General features: G+C 36.6%; 1 pseudogene; it reads left to right on the top strand.

Moving 5' to 3' along the window:
• The first annotated feature begins 16,610 nt into the window (after positions 1–16,610).
• On the top strand, positions 16,611–17,433 carry LOC122435639 (annotated as a pseudogene).
• Positions 17,434–22,715: the final 5,282 nt, after the last annotated feature.

Raw genomic sequence — 22,715 nt, forward strand, 5'->3', positions numbered from 1 at the left:
ACCATACACAAAAATAAACTCAAAATGGATTAAAGATCTAAATATAAGACCAGAAGCTATAAAACTCATAGAGGAGAACATAGGCAAAACACTCTCTGACATAAATCACAGCAGGATCCTCTATGACCCACCTGCCAGAATATTGGAAATAAAAGCAAAAATAAACAAATGGGACCTAATGAAACTTAAAAACTTTTGCACAACAAAGGAAACTATCAGCAAGGTGAAAAGACAGCCCTCAGATTGGGAGAAAATAATAGCAAATGAAGAAACAGACAAAGGATTAATCTCAAAAATATACAAGCAACTCCTGCAGCTCAGTTCCAGAAAAATAAATGACCCAATCAAAAAATGGGCCAAAGAACTAAACAGACATTTCCCCAAAGAAGACACACAGATGGCTAACAAACACATGAAAAGATGCTCAACATCACTCATTATCAGAGAAATGCAAATCAAAACCACAATGAGGTACCATGACACGCCAGTCAAGATGGCTGCTATCCAAAAGTCTGCAAGCAATAAATCGGAAAGGTGTGGAGAAAAGGAACCTACACTGTTGTGGGAATGCCAACTAGTAAGCCGCCTATGGAGAACAGGTGAAGATTTCTTTAAAAATGGAAATAAACGCCATATGGACAGAATCCACTTCTAGGCATACACCACTGAGAAACCAGATCTGAAAGAGACACATGCACCCCAATGTTCATCGCAGCACTGTTTATAATAGCCAGGACATGGAAGCAACCTAGATGCCCATCAGCAGATGAATGGATAAGGAAGCTGTGGTACATATACACCATGGAATATTACTCAGCCGTTAAAAAGAATTCATTTGAATCAGTCCTAATGAGATGGATGAAACTGAGCCCATTATACAGAGTGAAGTAAGCCAGAAAATAAAGACCATTACAGTATACTAAGCAATATATGATTTAAGAAGAGTAATGATAACCCTATATTGCAAAACAGAAAAAGAACACAGTATTACAAAAACAGACTGTTGGACTCTGTTGGAGAAGCTGAGGATGGGATGTTTCAAGTGAGAGAACAGCATCAAACATGATTATTATCTAGGTGAAACAAAAGCACCAGCCAGGTTGATCATGAGACAATGCCGGCCTGGTGCACTGGGAAGACCAAGAGGAATTGGGTGGAGAGGGAGGTGGGAGGGGGGATCGGGATGGGGAATACATGTAAATCCATGGCTGATTCATGTCAGTGTATGACAAAAACCACTACAATATTGTAAAGCAATTAGCCTCCAACTAATCAAAATAAATGGGGGAAAAAAAAAAAAAAAAACTTCCTATTCAACCAGTCACTACAATAATGTTTTAAGCATCTGGATTTTTATAAGATGCATAAAATGTGTGCATATCTCATCTTGCCTTAGAACGAGCTGTTAAGGCTTTATGTTGGGGGCCATTTTTTTTTACTTTAGCCACTCACTAGTACAGTGCAAGTGGGTACTTGGTTTCCTGACATGGGCAAAACATAGTGATAAGGAATTTAGGAGAGCAGACTATGATTAGAAATCTAGTCAGGTTAGCAGTTAAATTCAGAAAAGGTTGTCAATCTTTCAGACTAAATTTGTTTAAAATCATTACCCTGGATGACCATGGCCACCCTATGTGCTAAATATTGAATTTCTTCAGCAGAGCTGCTAGTTAGTGTGGCCTAATTTGCCACAGAAAGGACTTGCTTCCTTAAACTTTTTAGCATTTCTTTTGTCTTTCTTCTTTTCAGCCATCCTACCTCATCCTAACTTTGAATAGCAGCCTGAAGATCATTCACTCTCTTAGAATGTACCTGTGGGAAAGGGTATTGACTCAGTGTATGTAGGTTGTCCTAGGCTGGATTTTTTTTAACCTTTGTTGTTTTTAAGCCTCAGGCTTTACACCTCCTCCCTGATGATCAAGTCTTATTTGTTAAGATTAAGGAGGGCTCACATGTAATATGGATTGGATTGCTCTTGAGCTTTAGTGGGACATATTTGTAAATATAGTCAAATAAGAAAGAAGTCAGAAAACAGGACTGTATACTTGTTTGTTCTGGATGATAATGCAAAATTGCATTATGCACCAAACCACTCTCTCCATATATATATGGAGAGAGGTCGAATTCATGTAACTAAATGTTTTAATTACTATTGTAAATTTCCCTAAAAGGCCAATTTGAATGAATTTTTTCTCCATTTCTCCTTGGAAATACAATAAAATCATTATTCTTTCCCTTGCATTTATTTATGTGCATTTTTACTGTACTTATGTATATTTATCTACTCTGCCCTTCACTCTAAGTTAAGCCATAAAAATTTGACTTCATAAAAATGTCTATTCAATCCTACCATAGAAATTTAAATGGGGAAAGAAAAAAAAACATAAACTGTGATTTCTCATTGACTGGCATGTCATTGCAAAAGTGCATGATTAGAATATGCTGTGTTTTGAATTGGAGAAGGAAATGGCAATCCACTCTGGTATTCTTGCCTGGAAAATCCCATGGACAGAGGAGCCTGGATGGCTACAGTTTAGATCTATCTAAACTGATAGATCTCTAACAGTTTTATTGTGATATGAACTTCACTTTCATCTCTAACATATTGAATTGTTTCACATTGTAACAGACAAATGAATTTCAAATACCTCTCAACTTAACAGATATATTTTGAAGTTGTTCTTTCATTCTGTACAGCCATTTAGTTTTCTTTGTAAGTTATTTGAATACAAGTTATATGCTGCTGCTGCTAAGTTGCTTCAGTCATGTCAGACTCTGTGCAACCCCATAGACGGCAGTCCACCAGGCTCCTCTGTCCCTGGGATTCTCCAGGCAAGAATACTGGAGTGGGTTGCCATTTCCTTCTCCAACAAGTTATATGACTAAAGCATTAATTTATTTGGTGTAACAGTGATATCAATTCTTAGTGGAGCTATTAATTTGATTTACAAAAAGTTGCTAATGTGTTCAAATCAATTAAGCATCCAACTATAAAAACCAGTTGTTAGATTAAATGACTTTTTTAGGGAGCACCTTTCAACAGTTCCGTAACATTTGACAGAAGGATGCACAAATTGTTGGTTAAAAGTCATGAAGCTGCAGTCACCTGAAATGAAACTAATGATAAGATATACTACTTTTAAAAGTACTATTTTGTCAAATTATACTTAAGAACACTTTTAGAAATGACTACTCAAGTCTTAAAATGTAAGCAAATTTCTAGCTAATATGGTAAAACATGCCCTTATGACATATTACAATGAAAGTACAAAAAGTCTCAATTCACAAGGACAAATAAAATAGAAAAGGAGGAAATTGGCAATAGCATTTTATAAGTCTTAGCAGAGATTTGGTGAATGGAATGGTAACTGACTCTGTTGAGGTGGAAAACTGAGACCTAAGGACTACAGGAGAGAAAGTGACCAAAAACACACATACCTGTGCCTTATTGACCAATAATGCTGCTCTCTCACAGAAGCTTTTTCTATATATTGCCTCTTTCTTTAGTGTATTTCGCCAAAAATCCATGTCTACAAAATCATGAATATTATTATTTCAGCATTAAAGTATTTTTATTATTCACTCACTGAGAAGAGACCTTGCCTATTAAAAACAATCTTTTTTGATTCTGTATTTCCTCAAACTACCACCCTCTTTTCATCTATTAACAGCTAGTCTCTTCTATTCCTCAATTGAATATAATTTGGTTTTTGTCTTTATCATTCAATTTAAACTTTTGTTCCTGTGGTCACTAGTGACTTTGTGCTTCTAATAAACCTTTCTCAGTCTTCATCTTTCTTGACTTCTTAGCAGAATTTGATTCTTCTGACTACACTTTACATTATGAAATATTCTTGTCCCTTGTCTTCCTAACAAAAACCAAACAGAGCAACCCCTCTTTTCTAACTTTAGGGAGTTGTCATTTCCCTAACAGTTCACTCCTTTTCTATCTTCATTGCAGGCTCATTTTCTCTATCCATTAAGTCAATATCGCAATTCATCCACTTTGAATGGCAGGCCCTCTTATTCTCTCATTTTATAGTCTCTCAGGCAAACTCTCTAGGTCTGCAACTGTCCTAACCATTTATGTGGTGTCCATTCTCAAATCTTTATCTTCATCATAGGACTTTCTTCTGTAATCCATATTTAAGAATGCATTTATCTAACTAGCATGCACTCTAGCTTGTTTCCAAGGAAATTCAAAACACCACAGGACCAAGATGAAACTGGGTGATCCTCCATGCCTGAACATGATCTTCTTTCATCATTCTCTATTTGATTTAATGGATACCACCATAAACCTAGAGATACAGGAGTTATCCCTGACAACTCATTTTCTATCACTGCTCCTTCTTCAACAATGTCATCAAATCCTGTCTACCTCCCACTATCTCTCAGACCCATCCATGTCTCTCATTCTCCATTTCCATTTCTCTTCCTGATTCTAAACTACTAAAAGATTTCTCTTGAGTTAGTACTGTGATCTTCTAATTCCTGGCTTCTCTTTAAGACCTCTCTACATTTTTCATAACACTGAAGCCAAAATGATATTAACAAAATGCAAATCTCCTTAGGTAACTCACTACTGAAAATCCTTAAATGGTTTCAAACTGCTATTTTAACACAGACAAAACCTAACATTGTTTATATTCCCTCGTATGGTCTGGATTCTACCTTTTCTTCCAGTCTTAGCTCAAGCCACAGTCTCCCTTGCTCTCCTCATCCCACATTTAAGTTATTTAAATGTGCTTTTACCGTGTCTCAAAATAAGGCATTTGTGTATACTACTAGCTTGTTTCACAGTTTTTCAAACATCCATCTGCTCCCAATCATCATTTATAAACATATTTTCATTCTTCAGCGCTCATCTCAAATACAACTTTGTCAAAAGTATTTCCCTAGTTGACCTTACTTGTACCCTCAAATCTACACCCCTCAAGTCTAGGTCAGCTTACTTCACTGTAGATTCTCATGGTGCCATATTTATTCAGATTTTTTTTTCTCTATTGTTAGGCATCCATTAGTATGATTATTTGATTTTCAGTTTATGTCACTAGATTTTAAGCTCATTAGGGCAGCAACTATGCCTCATTAGTTCACTGATGTCTAACACCTTGCACCCTGAGAGACACCTTGCCTGATAAGACAGTAGGAGCTTAATAAATATTTGTTAAAAAATCTATTAAGTAGTGAATTGATGTGTTTGGAGAAAGAGATTTGTGTCTCATACATAGGGATCCTGAGATCAATGAAAAATCATTCTATGGCAAGCCCCTATGGATAGCATCAGTGAACTTGAAAATGGGTTAATATAAATTACCCAATAAAACATAGAAAACAGATTGAAAAAGAGAGAGAATAGAGTGTCCAAGAGCTACGAGACAATAATTATCTGAGACATAATTATGAGACAAATTATCTGACATAGAGATAATTAGAACACAAGAGGAGAATTAACTGTAAATGGGATGGAAAGAAATATTTGGAGACATATTGGCCACAATTTTTCTGAAATTAATGAAAATATTCAAACCACAGTTCCAAAAATCTCAGAGATCCCTTCTTCAGGAAGGTAATTGACTGTTATTGTTGTTGAGTTGCTAAGCCATATCTGACTCTTTGCCATCCGATGGACTGCAGCATGCCAGGCTTCTCTGTCCTCTACTATCTCTAGGAGTTTGCTTTAATTCATGTCCTTTGAGTCAGTGATGATATCTAGCCATCTCATCCTCTGTCACCCCCTTCTCCTTCTTCCCTTAATCTTTCCCAGCAATAGGTTTTTTCCCAGTGAGTGGGCTCTTCACATCAGGTGGCCAAAGTATTAGATCATCAGTCCTTCAGAATCAGTCCTTCCTGTGAATATTCAGGGTTGATCTCCTTGCAGTCCAAGGGACTGTCAAGAGTTTTCTCTAGCACAACGGTTCAAAAGCATCAATTCTTTGGCACTCAGCCTATGGTCCAACTCTCACATCCATACATGACTACTGGAAAAACTGTAGTAGCAATCTGTTGTAGGTTCATGTCTCACATAAGGATAAAATGTGCAACAGTAAAAGAGCAAAATATTGGGGGGGGGGGGAGCTTTTAGAAGCATATTGTCAAAGGATCCATACAGTACATGTAAAACAGTATAATATTTTTGAAAGTATATGTGAATAAAGATATAGATTGCAAGCATCAGAAAAATTCTTCAAAAGGTTAAAAAGCATTACAAATAATGAGTACTGGAGATGAGATGCAATAATAAAAACACTCAATCCAAAAGCAGGCAGAAAAAGAGGGGGAAAAAAGAAATATAAAGCAGATACAATGAAGATAAAACATATAGGATCCTGTTGCTTTAATGTCAGCCATACTGATAAAAGAAAATAATGACATTAGGTGTAAATGTTCTAAATCAGGAATTGGTAAGCTACATCCCATAGGATAAATCTGTTTGTTATCTATTTTGGTAAGCAAAATTTTATTGGAACACATCTATGATCACACCTTTACCTATTTTTATGATTGCTTCCATGGAATAGCAGTAGAATTAAGTACTTTGGAAAGAGGTATAAGAACTGCAAACTTTAAATATTTATTGTCTGTCCCTTTATTAAAAAACAATGCTTGTCAAACTATGGTTTAAACAAATAAATTAATGACATTGGCAAAGAGAATATTGTAAAGAAAAGATACAACTATATTCTGTCTATAAGGAAACTATTTTAAATATGAGCAGATTTAGAAAAATAAATGTCATGCATGCATTAATCAAAGAAAACTAACATGGCTATCTTAGACAAGTAAACTTCCAAATGATAAAAATATCAGGGATGAAGAGAGACATTACCTCATGATAAATAGATTGATTTACCAAAATGACATAGCAATCCTAAATAGTCTGATTCACCAAGGTGACATAGCAATCCTAAATGTATATGCATCTAACAGAGTTTAAAAATACATGAAGCAAAATTTGATCAAACTAAAAGAGAGAAATAAGATAGTTCACAATTATGTTGGAAACAAATCCTTTTCTTTCAGTAATCAATGGAACAAGACAAAAGAATCCCCCAAAACATAATCTACCAATTTGACATTTACAAATACTGCATCTTAGAATATAGAGATTATTTTAAAGTGCATATAGAAGATTCACCAAGATAGAGCAAAATATGTTCTATAGTACAAAACTCAACAAATTTAGAGAATTGAAATCATATGAAGTGTGTATAACCACAGAGGAATTAAACTAGAAATTGCTTTCAATCATTCTGTACCCATACAACCATTTTGTTTTTCACTTTCAGTACAACATTCAGTAGATTACAAGAGCTATTTAATGATTTATTGTAAAATAGTCTTTGTGCTAAATGATTTTACCCAACTGTAGGTCAATTTAAGTGTTTTGAGTATGTTTAAGGAAGGCTAGCCTGAACTAATGTTTGGTAGCTTAGGCACATTAAACCTATTTTGCACTTTCTACTTACAACATTTATAATTTACTATGAGTTTATTGGGATTTAATCCCATCATAAGTCAAGGAAGATCTGTAGTAGAAAATAAGGAAGGTCTAAAATCAATGATCTAAAGTTCCAACATACGAAACCAAAAAAAAAAGAGCACTTTGAACCCTAAGAAAACAGAGCAAGAGAAGTAATAATGATGAGGAGAAATTTATGAAATTGAAAAATTGAAAACAAGAATGAATGGACAAAATAATGAAAACAAAAGTGGATTATTTCACCATATTAATAAAACTGAGAATCCTCTAACCAAACTGATCCACAAAAGAGACAAATAACATTAACCCGTAAATTTGACAAAATGATAGGAAATGTACAAATTGGTGAAAGATGACATGTCTTTCAAGAAGAGATAGATAAATAGATTAATTAAATTCATAGTTAAAAAGACTTCTGCATTAAAAAAAAAAAAAAACTTCACTTCTCCTGTGTGTTTATCATTTATTCTCACACTACTATCAAATAATGCTTCTGACATCTGGTGTTTGGGTTTCATTCCCACACAGAGCAATTCTCTGTGACATCAGTTGAATGTTCTGTGATTTAACTACATTCTGACACTATCTACCTGAAGACAGTGTCAGATACCATAGGTTGAGAGTTCAGTCCTGTGAGACTGCACACCACTCCAGGTGCCAATGGCAAGTAGTAGGTCTCCATGTTATCTACAATTTCTGTCTAATTTGGTTACAAGTCAGAGGTTCCCATGACCTCTTTTTCTTCAGATTTGATTATTAGCTAGAAGAGCTCACAGAACTCAGGGAAGCATTCACTTACATCTAACAGTTTATTATATAACAAAGAATAAAAGCACTACTATCACCCAGGGAATTCGAAGGGATTTAGGAACTCTGTGTCAAGAGTGAGAGTCAAAGACCAAAGTACTAGAAAAAAACGATGTTCCTAGAGCTTTTATAACTTAGGATATTACAAGGGTTTTGGCAGTTCTATGTCAGGTACCAGAGGTCTAGACCAATGCATGTATTTACTATTATCTCACATTTTACAATAAAGAAAACTTTAGACAGAGGGGGCCTCACTGATGAAGTATATCCATCCTTGAAGAGATAGTAGTATCTCTTCTACAAAAATTCTGCACCACACAAGAGAGCAAAGATTTAAAGCTGTGTTCATGAAGACAACGGTTCAGTTCAGTCCCTCAGTCATGTCCAACACTTTGTGACCCCGTGGACTACAGCACACAAGACTTCCCTGTCCATCACCAAATCCCAGAGCTTGCTCAAACTCATGTCCATAGGCTTTGTGAAGCCATCAACCATATCATCTTCTGTTGTCCCCTTCTCCTCCTGCCTTCAATCTTTCCCAGCATCAGGGTTTTTGCAAGGAGTCAGTTTTCCACATCAGGAGGCCGAAGTATTGGAGTTTCACCTTCAGCATCAGTCTTTCCAATGAATATTCAGGACTGATTTCCTTTAGGATGGACTAGTTTGATTTCCTTGCAGTCCAAGGGACTCTCAAGAGTCTTCTCCAACACCACAGTTCAAAAACATCAATTCTTCAGCACTTAGCTTTCTTTACGGTCCAACGCTCACATCCATACATGACTACTGGAAAAACCATAGCTTTGACTTTGTTGGCAAAGTCTTTTTAATATGTTTGTCATAGCTTTTCTTCCAAGGAGCAAGTGTCTTTTAGTTTCATGGTTTCAGTCACCATCTACAGTGATTTTGGAGCCCAAAAAAATAAATCTGTCACTCTTTCCATTGTTTCCCCATCTATTTGCAAGGAAGTGATGGGACCGGGTGTCATGATCTTAGTTAAATAAGCAGGGTGGCAATACACAGCCTTGACGTACTCCTTTCCCAATTTGTAACCAATCGGTTGTTACATGTTCAGTTCTAACTGTTGTTTCTTGACCTGCATACAGATTTCTCAGGAGGAAGATAAGGTGGTCTGGTATTCCCATCTCTTTAAGAATTTTCCATAGTTTGTAGGGTTCCACACAGTCAAAGGCTTTGGCTTATTCAATACAGGAGAAGTTTTTCTGGAATTCTCTTGCTTTATCTATGGTCAAATGTATGTTGGCAATTTGATCTCTGGTTCCTCTGTCTTTCTAGAATTCAGGTTGAACATCTGAAAGTTCTGTTTAGGTACTGTTGAATTCTCACTTGGAGAGTTTTGAGCATTACTTTGCTAGAATATGAGATGAGTGCAATTGTGCAGTAGTCTGGACATTCTTTGGCATTGCCTTTCTTTGGGATTGAAATGAAAACTGACCATTTCCAGTCCTGTTGACACTGCTAAGTTTTCCAAATTTTCTGGCATATTGAGTGCAGGACTTTCATAGCATCATCTTTTAGGACTCAAAATAGCTCAACTGGAATTCTGTCACCTCCACTAGCTTTGTTTGTAGTGATGCTTCATAAGGCCCACTTACACTCAAGGATGTATGACTCTAGGTGAGTGATCACACAACCGTCATTATCTGGGTCATTAAATTCTTTATTGTATAGATCTTCTGGGTATTCTTGCCACCCTTTCTTAATATTTTATGCTCTGTTAGGTCCATACAGTTTCTGTCCTTTATTGTGCCCATCTTTGCATGAAATGTTCCCTTGGTATCTCTAATTTTCTTGAAGAGTCTTTCCCACTGTGTTATTTTCCTCTATTTCTTTGCACTGATCACTGAGGAAGGCTTTCTTATCTCTCCTGGCTATTCTTTGGAACTCCGCATTCAAATGGGAATATCTTTCCTTTTCTCCTTTGCTTTTTGCTTCTCTTCTTTTCACAGCTATTTGTAAGGCCTCCTCAGACAACCATTTTGCCTTTTTGCATTTCTTCTCCATGGGGAGGGTCTTGATCCCTGCCTCCTGTACAATGTCATGAACCTCTGTCCATAGCTCATCAGGCTCTCTGTCTATCAGATCTAGTCCCTTGAATCTATTTCTCACTTCCACTGTATAGTCATAAGGGATCTGATTTAGGTCATACCTGAATGGTCTTGTGGTTTTCCCTACTTTCTTCAGTTTAAGTCTTAATTTGGCAATATGGAGTTCATGATCTGAGCCACAGGCAGCTCCTGGTCTTGTCTTTGCTGACTGTATAGAGCTTCTCCATCTTTGGCTGCAAAGAATATAATCAATCTGATTTTGGTATTGACCATCTGGTGATGTCCATGTGCAGAGTCTTCTCTTGTGTTGTTGGAAGAGGGTGTTTGCTATGACCAGTGTGTTCTCTTGGTAAAACTCTATTAGCCTTTGCCCTGCTTCATTCTGTACTCCAAGGCCAAATTTCCCTGTTACTCCAGGTGTTTCTTTACTTCCTACTTTTGCATCCCAGTCCCCTATAATGAAAAGGACATCTTTTTGGGGTGTTAGTCCTAAAAGGTCCTGTAGGTCTTCATAGAACCGTTCAACTTCAGCTTCTTCAGTGTTACTGGTTGGGGCATAGGCTTGGATTACCATGATATTGAATGGTTTGCCTTGGAAACGAACAGAGATCATTCTGTCATTTTTGAGATTCCATCCAAATACTGCATTTCAGACTCTTTTGTTGACCATGATGGCTACTCCATTTCTTCTAAGGGATTCCTGCCCACAGTAGTATATATAATGGTCATCTGAATTAAATTCACCCATTCCAGTCCATTTCAGTTCACTGATTCCTAGAATGTCGACATTCACTCTTGCCATCTCCTGTTTGATCACTTCCAATTTGCCTTGATTCATGGACCTAACATTCCAGGTTCCTATGCAATATTGCCCTTTACAGCATCGGACCTTGTTTCTATCGCCAGTCACATCCACAACTGAGTATTGTTTTTGCTTTGGCTCCACCCCTTAATTCTTTCTGGAGTTATTTCTCCACTGATCTCCAGTAGCACATTTGGCACCTACCGACCTGGGGAGTTCCTCTTTCAGTATGCTATCATTTTGCCTTTTTATACTGTTTCTGGGGTTCTCAAGGCAAGAATACTGAAGTGGTTTGCCATTCCCTTCTCCAGTGGACCACATTCTATCAGAGCTCTCCACTATGACCTGACCATCTTGGGTGGCCCCACACGGCATGGCTTAGTTTCATTGAGTTAGACAAGACTGTGCTTCTGTGATCAGACTTTCTAGTTTTCTACGATTATGGTTTTAGTGTGTCTGCCCTGTGATGTCCTCTCGCAATACCACCATCTTACTTGGGTTTCTCTTACCTTGGACGAGGGGTATCTTCTCACAGCCGCCCCTCCTGACCTTGAACGTGGAGTAGCTCCTCTCAGCCCGCCTGCGTCCCACAGCAGCTGCTCCTTGGAGGTTCAATCGCTAAGTTGTGTCTATTTGTGACCCCATGGACTGCAGCACACCAGGCTTCCCTGTTCATCAGCAACTCCCAGAACTTGCTCAAACTCATGTCCATTAAGTTGGTGATGCCATCCAACCATTTCATCCTCTGTCGCCCCAGGAGCCTTCAATCTTTCCCAGCATTAGGGTCTTTCCCAATGAGTCAGTCCTTCACATCAGATGCCCAAAGTATTGGAGTTTCAGCTTCAGCATCAGTCCTTCCAATTAATATTCAAGACTGATTTCCTTTAAGATTTACTGGATTGATCTCCTTGCTGTCCAAGGGACTCTCAAATGTCTTCTCCAACACCACAGTTCAAAATTGTCAGTTCTTTGGTGTTCAGCTTTCTTTATAGTCCAATTCTCACATCCATACATGACTACTGTAAAAAACATAGCTTTGCCTAGACTGACCTTTGTTGGCAAAGTAATGTCTGCTTTTTAATATGCTCTCTAGGTTTGTCATAGCTTTCCTTCCAAGGAGCAAGCGTCTTTTAATTTCATGGCTGCAGTCACCATCTGCAGTGATTTTGGAGCCCAAAGAAATAAAGTCTCTCACTGTTTCCATTGTTTCCCAAACTATTTGCCATGAATGGATGGGAATGGATGTAACTATAGCTCCATAGTTACCTTGAAACCCTTCAGGTTTTTAAAATGTTAGCTATGAACGCTAGATATACTTCTCATAAAATAGGAACAACATATCATCAAATAGAGAATATCAATAAAGATATAGAAATATTTAAAAATTTGATTCTACAGTTGAAATGAACAATAATTATAATGAAAAAATTCACTAGAGGAGTTCAATATCAGAATCAACTAGGAATAAGAAAGAATCAGTGAACCTAAAAATAGGTCAATTGAGATAACTTGGTGTGAGGAACAGAAAGCATAATGAGTGAAAGAAAATAAATAGAGCCTCAGAGAAATGCAAGACAATGTTTATGTGTCAACTTATGGGTAATGAGAGTTCTAGAAGCTAAATCAAAGGGACAGGAAAAGTATTTGAAGAAGTGATGTCTGAAAAATTCCTAAATTTGATGAAAAACATTTATGTTTATTCACACTTACAGGAAACAAGCTTCAACTAGGATAAAATAAAAGAGAATCACACCTATAAACATCACGTTCAAACATACTCAGGATTGACATATTGAAAGAGCTGAAAGAAAAAAAGATTGTGAACCAAGTATTCTATATCTAGTATATCTGTATACCAGAAATGAAAAAAGAACAATGTGTGAATAAAAGCTGAGAGAATACATTCTTAGCAGATCCGCCCAGCCCACAGGAAAACTAAAATGAATATCTCAGGCTGAAATTAAAAGACACGAGACAGTAATTTCAATTCATGTGAAGAAGTAAAGAACACAATTGAAGGTAGTTATGTATTAATAAGTAACCATAAAAAATAGTTATATACATTAATAGGTAACTATAAAAAAATAGTGTGTGGATCACAATAAACTGTGGAAAATTCTGAAAGAGATGGGAATACCAGACCACCTGACTTGTCTCTTGAGAAACCTGTGTGCAGGTCAGGAAGCAATAGTTAGAACTGGACATGGAACAACAGACTGGTTCCAAATAGGAAAAGGAGTATGTCAAGGCTATATATTGTCACTCTGCTTATTTAATTTATATGCAGAGTACATCATGAGAAACGTTTGGCTGGAAGAAGCACAAGCTGGAATCAAGAGTGCTGGGAGAAATATCAATAACCTCAGACATGCAGATGACACCACCCTTATGGCAGAGAGTGAAGAGGAACTAAAAAGCCTCTTGATGAAAGTGAAAGAGGAGAGTGAAAAAGTTGGCTTAAAGCTCAACATTCAGAAAACTAAGATCATGGTGTCTGGTCCCATCACTTCATGGGAAATAGATGGGGAAACAGTGGAAACAGTGTCAGACTTTATTTTTGGGGGTTCCAAAATCACTGCAGATGGTGATTGCAGCCATGAAATTAAAAGACGCTTACTCCTTGGAAGGAAAGTTATGACCAGCCTAGATAGCATATTAAAAAGCAGAGGCATTACTTTGCCAACAAAGGTCCATCTAGTCAAGGCTATGGTTTTTCCAGTGGTCATGTATGGATGTGAGAGTTGGACTATAAACAAAGCTGAGTGCCAAAGAATTGATGCTTTTGAACTGTGGTGCTGGAGAAGACTCTTGAGAGTCCCTTGGACTACAAGGAGATCCAACCCATCCATCCTAAAGGAGATCAGTCCTGGATGTTCATTGGAAGGACTGATGCTGAAGCTGAGACTCCAATACTTTGGCCACCTCATGCGAAGTGTAGACTTATTGGAAAATACCCTGATGCTGGGAGGGATTGGGAGCAGGAGGAGAAGGGGACGACTGAAAATGAGATGGCTGGATGGCATCACCGACTTGATGGACATGAGTTTGAGTAAGCTCCGGGAGTTGGTGATGAACAGGGAGGCCTGGCGTGCTGCGATTCATGGGGTCACAAAGAATCGGACGCGACTGAGCAACTGAACTGAACTGAATTGAACTGAGAAAAAATAGCATAAATATATTTTTATTCATAATTATTTGCTTCTAATGTCTGAATTAAAATACAGTCCGTAAAGTCCTAGCTATGTTAATACAACTATGTTGAAGGGTTTATAATGTATAAACATATATCTTGTACAACAAAAATAATAACAATGAGGTTAAAGGAGGAAGCCATAAAGGAATAAAATTTCAAAAAACAAGCCCTCACATTTAAATCCAATTGATTAACATCAGTTCAGTGGAGAGGTAGAGGAGGAATCACCTTTTTCAACAAATGGTGCTGACACTTTATACCTTATACAAAATTTACTTAAAAATTGATCAAAACCTAAATGCAAGATCTGAAAATAGAAAACTTCTAGACAAACCGTATGGGTTGTTGTGACTTTGGATAGAGCAGTGAACTCTTAGATTTGACATCTAAAATACAATCAACAAAGGAAAAATAAATATGGCTTAATCAAAATTTAAAACTTTTACATAAATCAACTTCAATAAAAAAATTAAAACTTTCATGCTTCAAAGAATACTGTAAAGCAAAAAGACAAGTGACAAAATGAAAACAAATTTGGAAACCACATGTCTAACAAAAGTCTAGTATCTAGAATATGTTAAAAAATATCATAACTAATAAAGCACAACACAGTTTTAAAAGGGAAAAGGGAATTGATTAGACATTTCTCAAAAGAAAATAAACAAATGGCCAATAAGCACATGAAAAGACAATACCATTAATTATTTGGGAAATACTACTACAAATCACAGTGAGATACTTCCTCACAACCTTTTAGATGGTTGCAATCAAAAAGAGAAGCACTAACACATGTTGGCAAAGATGAAACCCTCATAAAATTGTTGGTGGCAATGTAGTTGTACAACCCCCTGCAAAAAACAATTTTGCAGTTTCTCAAAAAGCTAAACATATCATAACCATATAACTCAGAAAGTTTGCTGCTAGGTATAGAGCCAAGAAAAATAAAAAACATATGTTCATGAAAACACTTATATATTGATGTTTGTAGCAACACTAATCATAATAGCTAAAAGTTGAAAAAATATTCACATTTACCAACTGATGAATGAATAAGCAAATGTGTTATATTGGTCCAACTGAGTGTTATACAGTCATTAAAGAAAATGAAGTACTGATTCAAACTGCAACATGGATGAACCTTGGAAACATTATGCTAAGTGAAAGAAGCCAGATACAACAGATCGTATGCTACATGATTACATTAATCTGAAATATCCACACAAGTGAAAGGTTGTTGCTGAACGATAAGACGCCGGGATTCTTGGCCTCCGGAGGAGAAGAATTCAATCCGGGGCCAGAGACGCTGAATCGCTCAGAGCTTTTGCATAATAAAGTTTTATTAAAGTATAAAGGAGATAGAGAAAGCTTCTGACATAGGCATCAGAAGGGAGCAGAAAGTGTACTCCCCTGCTAGTCTTCAGGTGGATGTTATAGAGTCACTAGCAGTCTGTTAATGAAAAGAAAGGAATGTCTTAAAATTCAGAATGGCACCAGGCCCCTCATCCATAAATTACATTTTGTGATAATCTTGGCACCAGATAATTCATCCCAGGCCATAAAACGATTGACTTGAATCTTGTAGAAGGGCAGATTACCACTCAAATAGTTTTGTTTGCATAGATTAGGGGAACAATATCTGAGTATAACATACCGGTTTGTCAAGTAGGTTGAGCCATTTGGCAGAACCAACTTGAAGGCAGAGTCTGGGGTACATTAACATAGCTTAAGACAAACATTTCCATAAGAAAAAATGTTTTGGTTACCTCAAGGTTTGAGAACAGTTAGCTTCAGGTGAAACCAGATGTCATGGCAACACAGCATTTTAAGAGAAACTTCCTTTTAAATTTGTATAGAAAAGGAAACAAATATCACTAGTTTGTTTCCTCCTGCCACCTAAGAGAGATAAAAATGTCTGGCACTTGCAGCCTATTTCCTCCATTTGGAGACCCCTGGCCTTCCTGCCTGTTACCCTCTCACAAGTCAAATTCACAGATGAATGAAAATAGGGATTAATTTTAAATGGGCATCTTCAGTAACAAATGAAGTGCATCCTGCATCACCTCCCAGCTCTTCAGGTTCAGTGCCATTTCCTCACCTGGCCTAAAGGTCGGCCCGATCCCAACACCCATCAGAAGGGCTAAATTCCACCAATTAGAGGCCACCAATTCCAACCTCTTGTCTAGGCCTGGCCCAATCCAGGTGGTGGGCTTCACAGGCTCTCTCCAGAAGATTCACAAATTTCATAAGCCACCACTGGACTTCTCCAGCAAGAAGTGGAAGAGGAGCTGCAGGAACCAAGTCACAATGGAACAGAAGAATGTGATTCCAGGAATGCCTACATTTATCCCCCCTGTACTTACTTGGGAATGATAAAAAGCTTATATAGTGCAACTGCAGATAGAAGCCCTGACTTATAAACTGCACACAGGAGACCTGGGCATCCCCCCTAACCTGGAGGACATGTCCCCTTCCTCAGAGCCCATCTACAACAGTGAGGGGAAGAGGCTTGACACTCATGACTTCTGCATCTGCAAGAAGCTTGAGGAGGAGCTAAATAACCTCATCACCAAAATGGCTTCCCTCAACCCTGATTTCAAGTCCCTTGCACATTACAAACCTCCAGCAACATGTGTGTGCCATACAGTAATGATCCCACAATATGAATATCCAGAAATCAGTTTTGTGTGGTTCTTAAGTGGGCCTAGAAGGAATAACTTGAAGAACACAGAGAAGGAATGTAATGCCAAGATCTTGGCTGGGGGGAAAGGCTCTGTGAAAGAAGGGAAAATAAGGATTAAAGATAGCCAGATGCTGCTGGGAGGATATGAGTCCCTTCACACCCTGGTGATTGCCAATACCATGGAGAATGTGAAGACAGCAGTGGAGAAGAAACATCCTGAAGCAAGGTATAGATATCCCTGAGGACCAGAATGATCTACAGAAGATGCAGCTTCGAGAGTAGGCTTGCTTAAATGGGACCCTTTGGGAAGGTGATAACAGAATCTTTAGACCCTGGCAGAGCTTGGAGATCCACAGCATTACCAATACCAAAGTGTGTATGAAGTGTGGAGGCTGGTGACCCCTAGTTAGCTCAGGGTAAAATGCAGATGATACCTCGAAAGTACTCTTGTGGACTTTGGGATCTATTGCCTGCATCGAGGAAAAAATATGATGTCACCACCCACTGCTGTTGCATCTCTCTGGTCCTCTTCCCCCATGCCAACACCAGCTGCAGCTTCTGCCACCCCCTCCATCCAGCAGCAGTATGGCTTTCAGAGCCTCCCTGCCAGGGCAGCAAAATACAAGTACTACCACCACCAGCACTGTCCCAGGGTCCATTCTTCCATGAAAACAGCAACAGCCAGCTGCCACAGCTTCTCCAGGAGCCCCTTACATGCAAGGCAACCCCACTGTGTTGCCCCTGTCTCCAGGGATCCAGCCACCTCTGTTGCCTGGTGTCCCTCCCCCTCCACCACATCCACTACCTGGTTACATATATATGTAAAGAATGATATATGGACATGAAAATGTTTTAAAGCAGATATAGGATTATGGTCACACCACTTGGAAAAATTACTTAAAATCATTAAACTGTGCACTGGAAAATAGTAGATTTTGTGATTTGTAAAGTATACTTCAATATATTTGTTAAAAATCAATTAATATAAATCACCATATCAGTGGATTAAACATATAAAACCAAGTGATCCACACAATTGGTTTAGGAAAATCACTTGAAAGAGTTCAAATGTATTCATGATATAAGTTTCAGGAAGCAAAATACAAAGAAAGATCTTTAAGGTGATAAACGCATCTACAACAACTTGTAACTAACATCAAGTTTAATGTTCAAAAATGGAATGTTTTCCCCCTTTTGGGTATAATACAGGAATGTCTGCTTTCATCATTCCTACTCAATATTGTATTGGAAGTCTTATCCAGTTCAATAAGGATAAATAAAATAGATGGGGACAGAAGAAATAAATTGTGTTGTTTAACCAAAGTTGTGATTATCTACTTAGACAAGCCCATAGCTAACATTATACTTAATGGTGAAAAGTTGAAATCTTTTCTTTAAGATCAAGAACAATACAAAGATGCTTATATTCATCACTTCTATTCAACATAGTATTTGAAATCCTAGTCAGAGCAATTAGGCAAGAAAAAGAAATGAAAGGCATCCAAACCAAGAAGGAAGAAGTAAAATCTCTGCAGAGTATATGATTAAATATATAGAAAGTCTACCAAAAAGCTACTAAATATAATCAACAAATTAAATAAACTTGCAGGATACAAAATCAACTTACAAAATTCAGTGACATTTCTATACACTAACACCAAATTATCTGCAAAAAAAAAAATAAATGTAAAAAAGACCCATTTTGTTTACAATAGTATCAAAAAGAATGAAATATTTAGAAAGAAATTTAAATGAGAAGATAAAGGTCTGTACAGTGAAAACTCTTCAACATTGAAAAGAAATCTTAGAAGACACAAATAAATGAAGTGATATCCCATTTTCATGGATTAAATAATTAATACTTTTAAAATGTGCATATTACCCAGCACCATCTATAGATTCATTGCAATCTTATCAAGATTCCAATGGGATCTTTAACAGAAGTAGAAAAACATCCTTAAAATGTGTTTGGAATCACAGAAAAACCCTGAATAGCCACAATAATCCTGAGGGATAAAAAGTTGGAGGCATCACATTTCCTTATTTCAAACTATATTCCAAAGCTATAGCAATGAAAACGGTACAGTACTGCATAAAAACTGATAGATGAATGAATAGAAGAAAATTGGGAACCCAGCAATATATATGCAGTCAACTAATATTTAACAGGGAGCTAAAACTACTCCATGGAGAAAAAAATATAGTCTCTTCAATAAATAGTATTAGGAAAAGTGGATATTCACATGCAAAAGAATGAAACTAGACCCCTTTCTTTTAACACAAAGGTTAACTTAAAATGTATAGTGTAAGTAAGACCTGACACTATGAAACTCTTGGAAGAAAAGTTTAAGGAGAAAGCTCCTTGACATTGGTCATGGGAACAATGTTTCGGATATGACACAAGCAATAAAAACAAAATTAAATAAGTAAGACTATATCCTATCAAAAACCTTCTACATAGCAAAAAGCAATATACAAAATGTAAAGACAACCTACAAAATTGGAGAAAGTATTTATATTTTCAAACCATAGCCAAAAAGAGCAAAAAATAAAAAAAAGCAACCAAACAAAAATAATCTACCCAAAGGACCTGGATAGAAACTTTTTCAAAGAAAATATTCAAATAACCAATAGGTATATGAAAAAGTGCTCAAAATAACTAATCATGAGAGAAGTATAAATCAATGTCACAATACACAATAAGATACTAACTCACAAATGTTAGGATGAATATTATCAAAATGACAAGAGAAAACAATTGCTGGAGAGGATGTGGAGAAAAGTAACCCCTGTGCATTGTTGGTAGGAATGTAAATTGATGCAGCCACTATAGAAAACAGTATGGAGGATTCAAAATTTTAAAAGTAGAACTGCTGTAAGATCTATCAATTCTACTTCTGGGTATATGAAGGAAATAAAAGAGCTATCTTGAAGAGATATTTGCACCCCCACATTTACATAATATTATTTGCAATAGTTAAGACATGAAAACAACCTAAATGTTCATTGAGGAATGAATAGAAAAGGAAATTGTGACTATATATATATATATATATCCAAAAAAGAAGGAACTTCTTTATTTGCAGCAATACAGATGAAGTACGAGGGCATTATACTAAGAGATTTAAGTCAAACAGAGGAAGACAAGTACTATATGAGCTCACTTAAATGTGGAATCTTACAAAAAACAAACTCACAGAAACAGAAAATATATGAGGCATTTACCAGAGGCTGGGGTGTAGAAGAAAGATACAAGAATCCCATTATAAGATTAACAAATTCTGAGTATGTACTATGCATCATGTTGACTACAGTTAACAATACTATACTGCATATTTGAAAATTGACAGTACATCTCCTGACAAGAAAAAAATGTACAAGATGATGGATATTAAACTAAAATTATTCTAGTAAACACTTCATAATATATAAAAGTATCAAATTATATTTTACACTTTAAACTTATACAATATTATATGCTAATTATATCTCAATAAAATTAGAATAAAAGTGCCATTAAACTAACACCTAAATAAAAGAAACCAAAATTCTAGGTATACATTTTTAAAAATTATGTGCAAAATATGTATGGTGAAATCTACAAGACACAGATTTTCAAAAATTTATATAAATAAAAATATAGCATTTTCATGGAAAATACTCAATAGTTATGTCTGGATGTTATGCAATTCTAATCAAATTCCAAGTAAAAATGAATCACATTTGACTCAAAAATTGTATGGAAAAACAGAGAAAGCACAATGGCCAAAACAAAAGAACAAAGATTGAGGGCTCATACTACCTGATTTTAGGCAACATAAATCTACAGTAATCAAGACAATGTGATATTGAACAAATGATTAATGCATATATCAGTGGAAGAGATCAGGAAGCCAAAAATAAATTCACACATATATGTATTAAAAAGATACAAAAGCAATTCAATCAACATAGAAGTGTTTTCACTAAAATGACAAATATTAATAAACACCCCTAGTCAAAAAAACAAAAAACAAAAACAAATGCAACTAAAGCTAGACACACACCTCACATCATATACAAAATTTACCACAAAATGGATCCCAGTTACCAAACATGTTAAAACACACACACACACACACACACACAGAGGTAAAGACATTTGAGGCCCTGCCTTGGCAAAATTTTCTTAGTTAAAACATCATCTTTGATCAACTTTAAAACTTCTGCATTTTACTTATGCAAAAGTGTAAAAGAGAATATCTGCAATTCACATATTCGACAAAGAATTAACAGAACAGAAAAGAACTCTCAACGGATAATAATTTTTTGAAAAGCCAATAAAAATGCTCAGACCTGGTGCACTGGGAAGACCCAGAGGGATTGGGTAGAGAGGGAGGTGGGAGGGGGGATTGGGATGGGGAATACATGTACATCCATGGCTGATTCATGTCAATGTATGACAAAACCCCCTACAGTATTGTAGAGTAATTAGCCTCCAACTAATAAAAATAAATGAAAAAAAAAAAAAGAAAAAAGTGTGTAAAAATTTGGATAGACACTTCACTAGGTAAAGTATGTGAAGTCGCTCAGTCCTGTCTGACTCTTTGAGACCCCATGGGCACCAGGCTCCTTCGTCCATGGGATTTTCTAGGCAAGAGTACTAGAGTGGGTTGCCACTTCCTTCTGCAGGGAATCTTCCCGACTCAGGGATCGAACCCAGGTCTTCCGCATTGTAGACAGACACTTTACCATCTGAGCCACCAGGAAAGTCCAGGTAAAGTATATGGATAGCAAATTGCCACATGAAAGTTGTGCAGCACAATTAATCGTTGTGTGTATGCTAAGTCACTTTAGTTGTGTCTTGACTAAACCCACCAGGTTCCTCTGTTCATGGGGATTCCCCAGGCAAGAATACTGGAGTGGGTTGCCATGCCTTTCTTATGTCTTAGGACCTGTGTCTCTTGCGAATCCTGCATTGGCAAGTGGGTTGTTTACCACTAGTGGCAACTGGGAAGCCCCAATTAGGAAAATGGGAATTAAATCACAAGAAGATAGCATTCCAAACCTATTGGAATGTCTAAAATTAAAAAAAAAAAGAACAAGCAAACAACAACAACAACAAAAAAAAAAAAAAAAAAACAAGGAAAAAAGTCTGAATACCAAACTGTAAAGACATGGAACAACTGGAAGTCTCTCTTTCCTAATGGGAATGAAACAATGATATAGTCAGTTTGGAAAACCATTTGTCAGTTTCTTATATTGTTACATATGCATATTTTACATAATGCAATACATATATTACATATGCTTACAATCTCACTTCTAGTTATTTGCCCAAGAGAAATAAAAACTTATGTTCATACAAAAACTTGTATGTGAATATTTATAGCAGCTTTAATATCAATCAGTTAAAAGTGGAAACACTTGTAACTGCATCAACTGATGACTATATAAACAGTGATAACTTCACATGATAGAAAGATTCTCAATAAAAAAAGGAAATAATTAATTATACACAAAACATCACATATAACTCTCAAATGCCTTATACTAAGTGAAAGAGTCTGACTCAGAAAGCTACATACTATATAATACAATTTATATAGCATTTTTGTGAAAGCTAAAACTGTAAGGATAGAACGTTATCAGTGGTTGTCAGAGGCTGGCATGTTGGGAAGGGTTGACTAGAAAGATATAGG

Source organism: Cervus canadensis, chromosome X, assembly GCF_019320065.1.
Source record: "Cervus canadensis isolate Bull #8, Minnesota chromosome X, ASM1932006v1, whole genome shotgun sequence".
In the NCBI taxonomy this organism is placed as follows: Eukaryota; Metazoa; Chordata; class Mammalia; order Artiodactyla; family Cervidae; genus Cervus; species Cervus canadensis.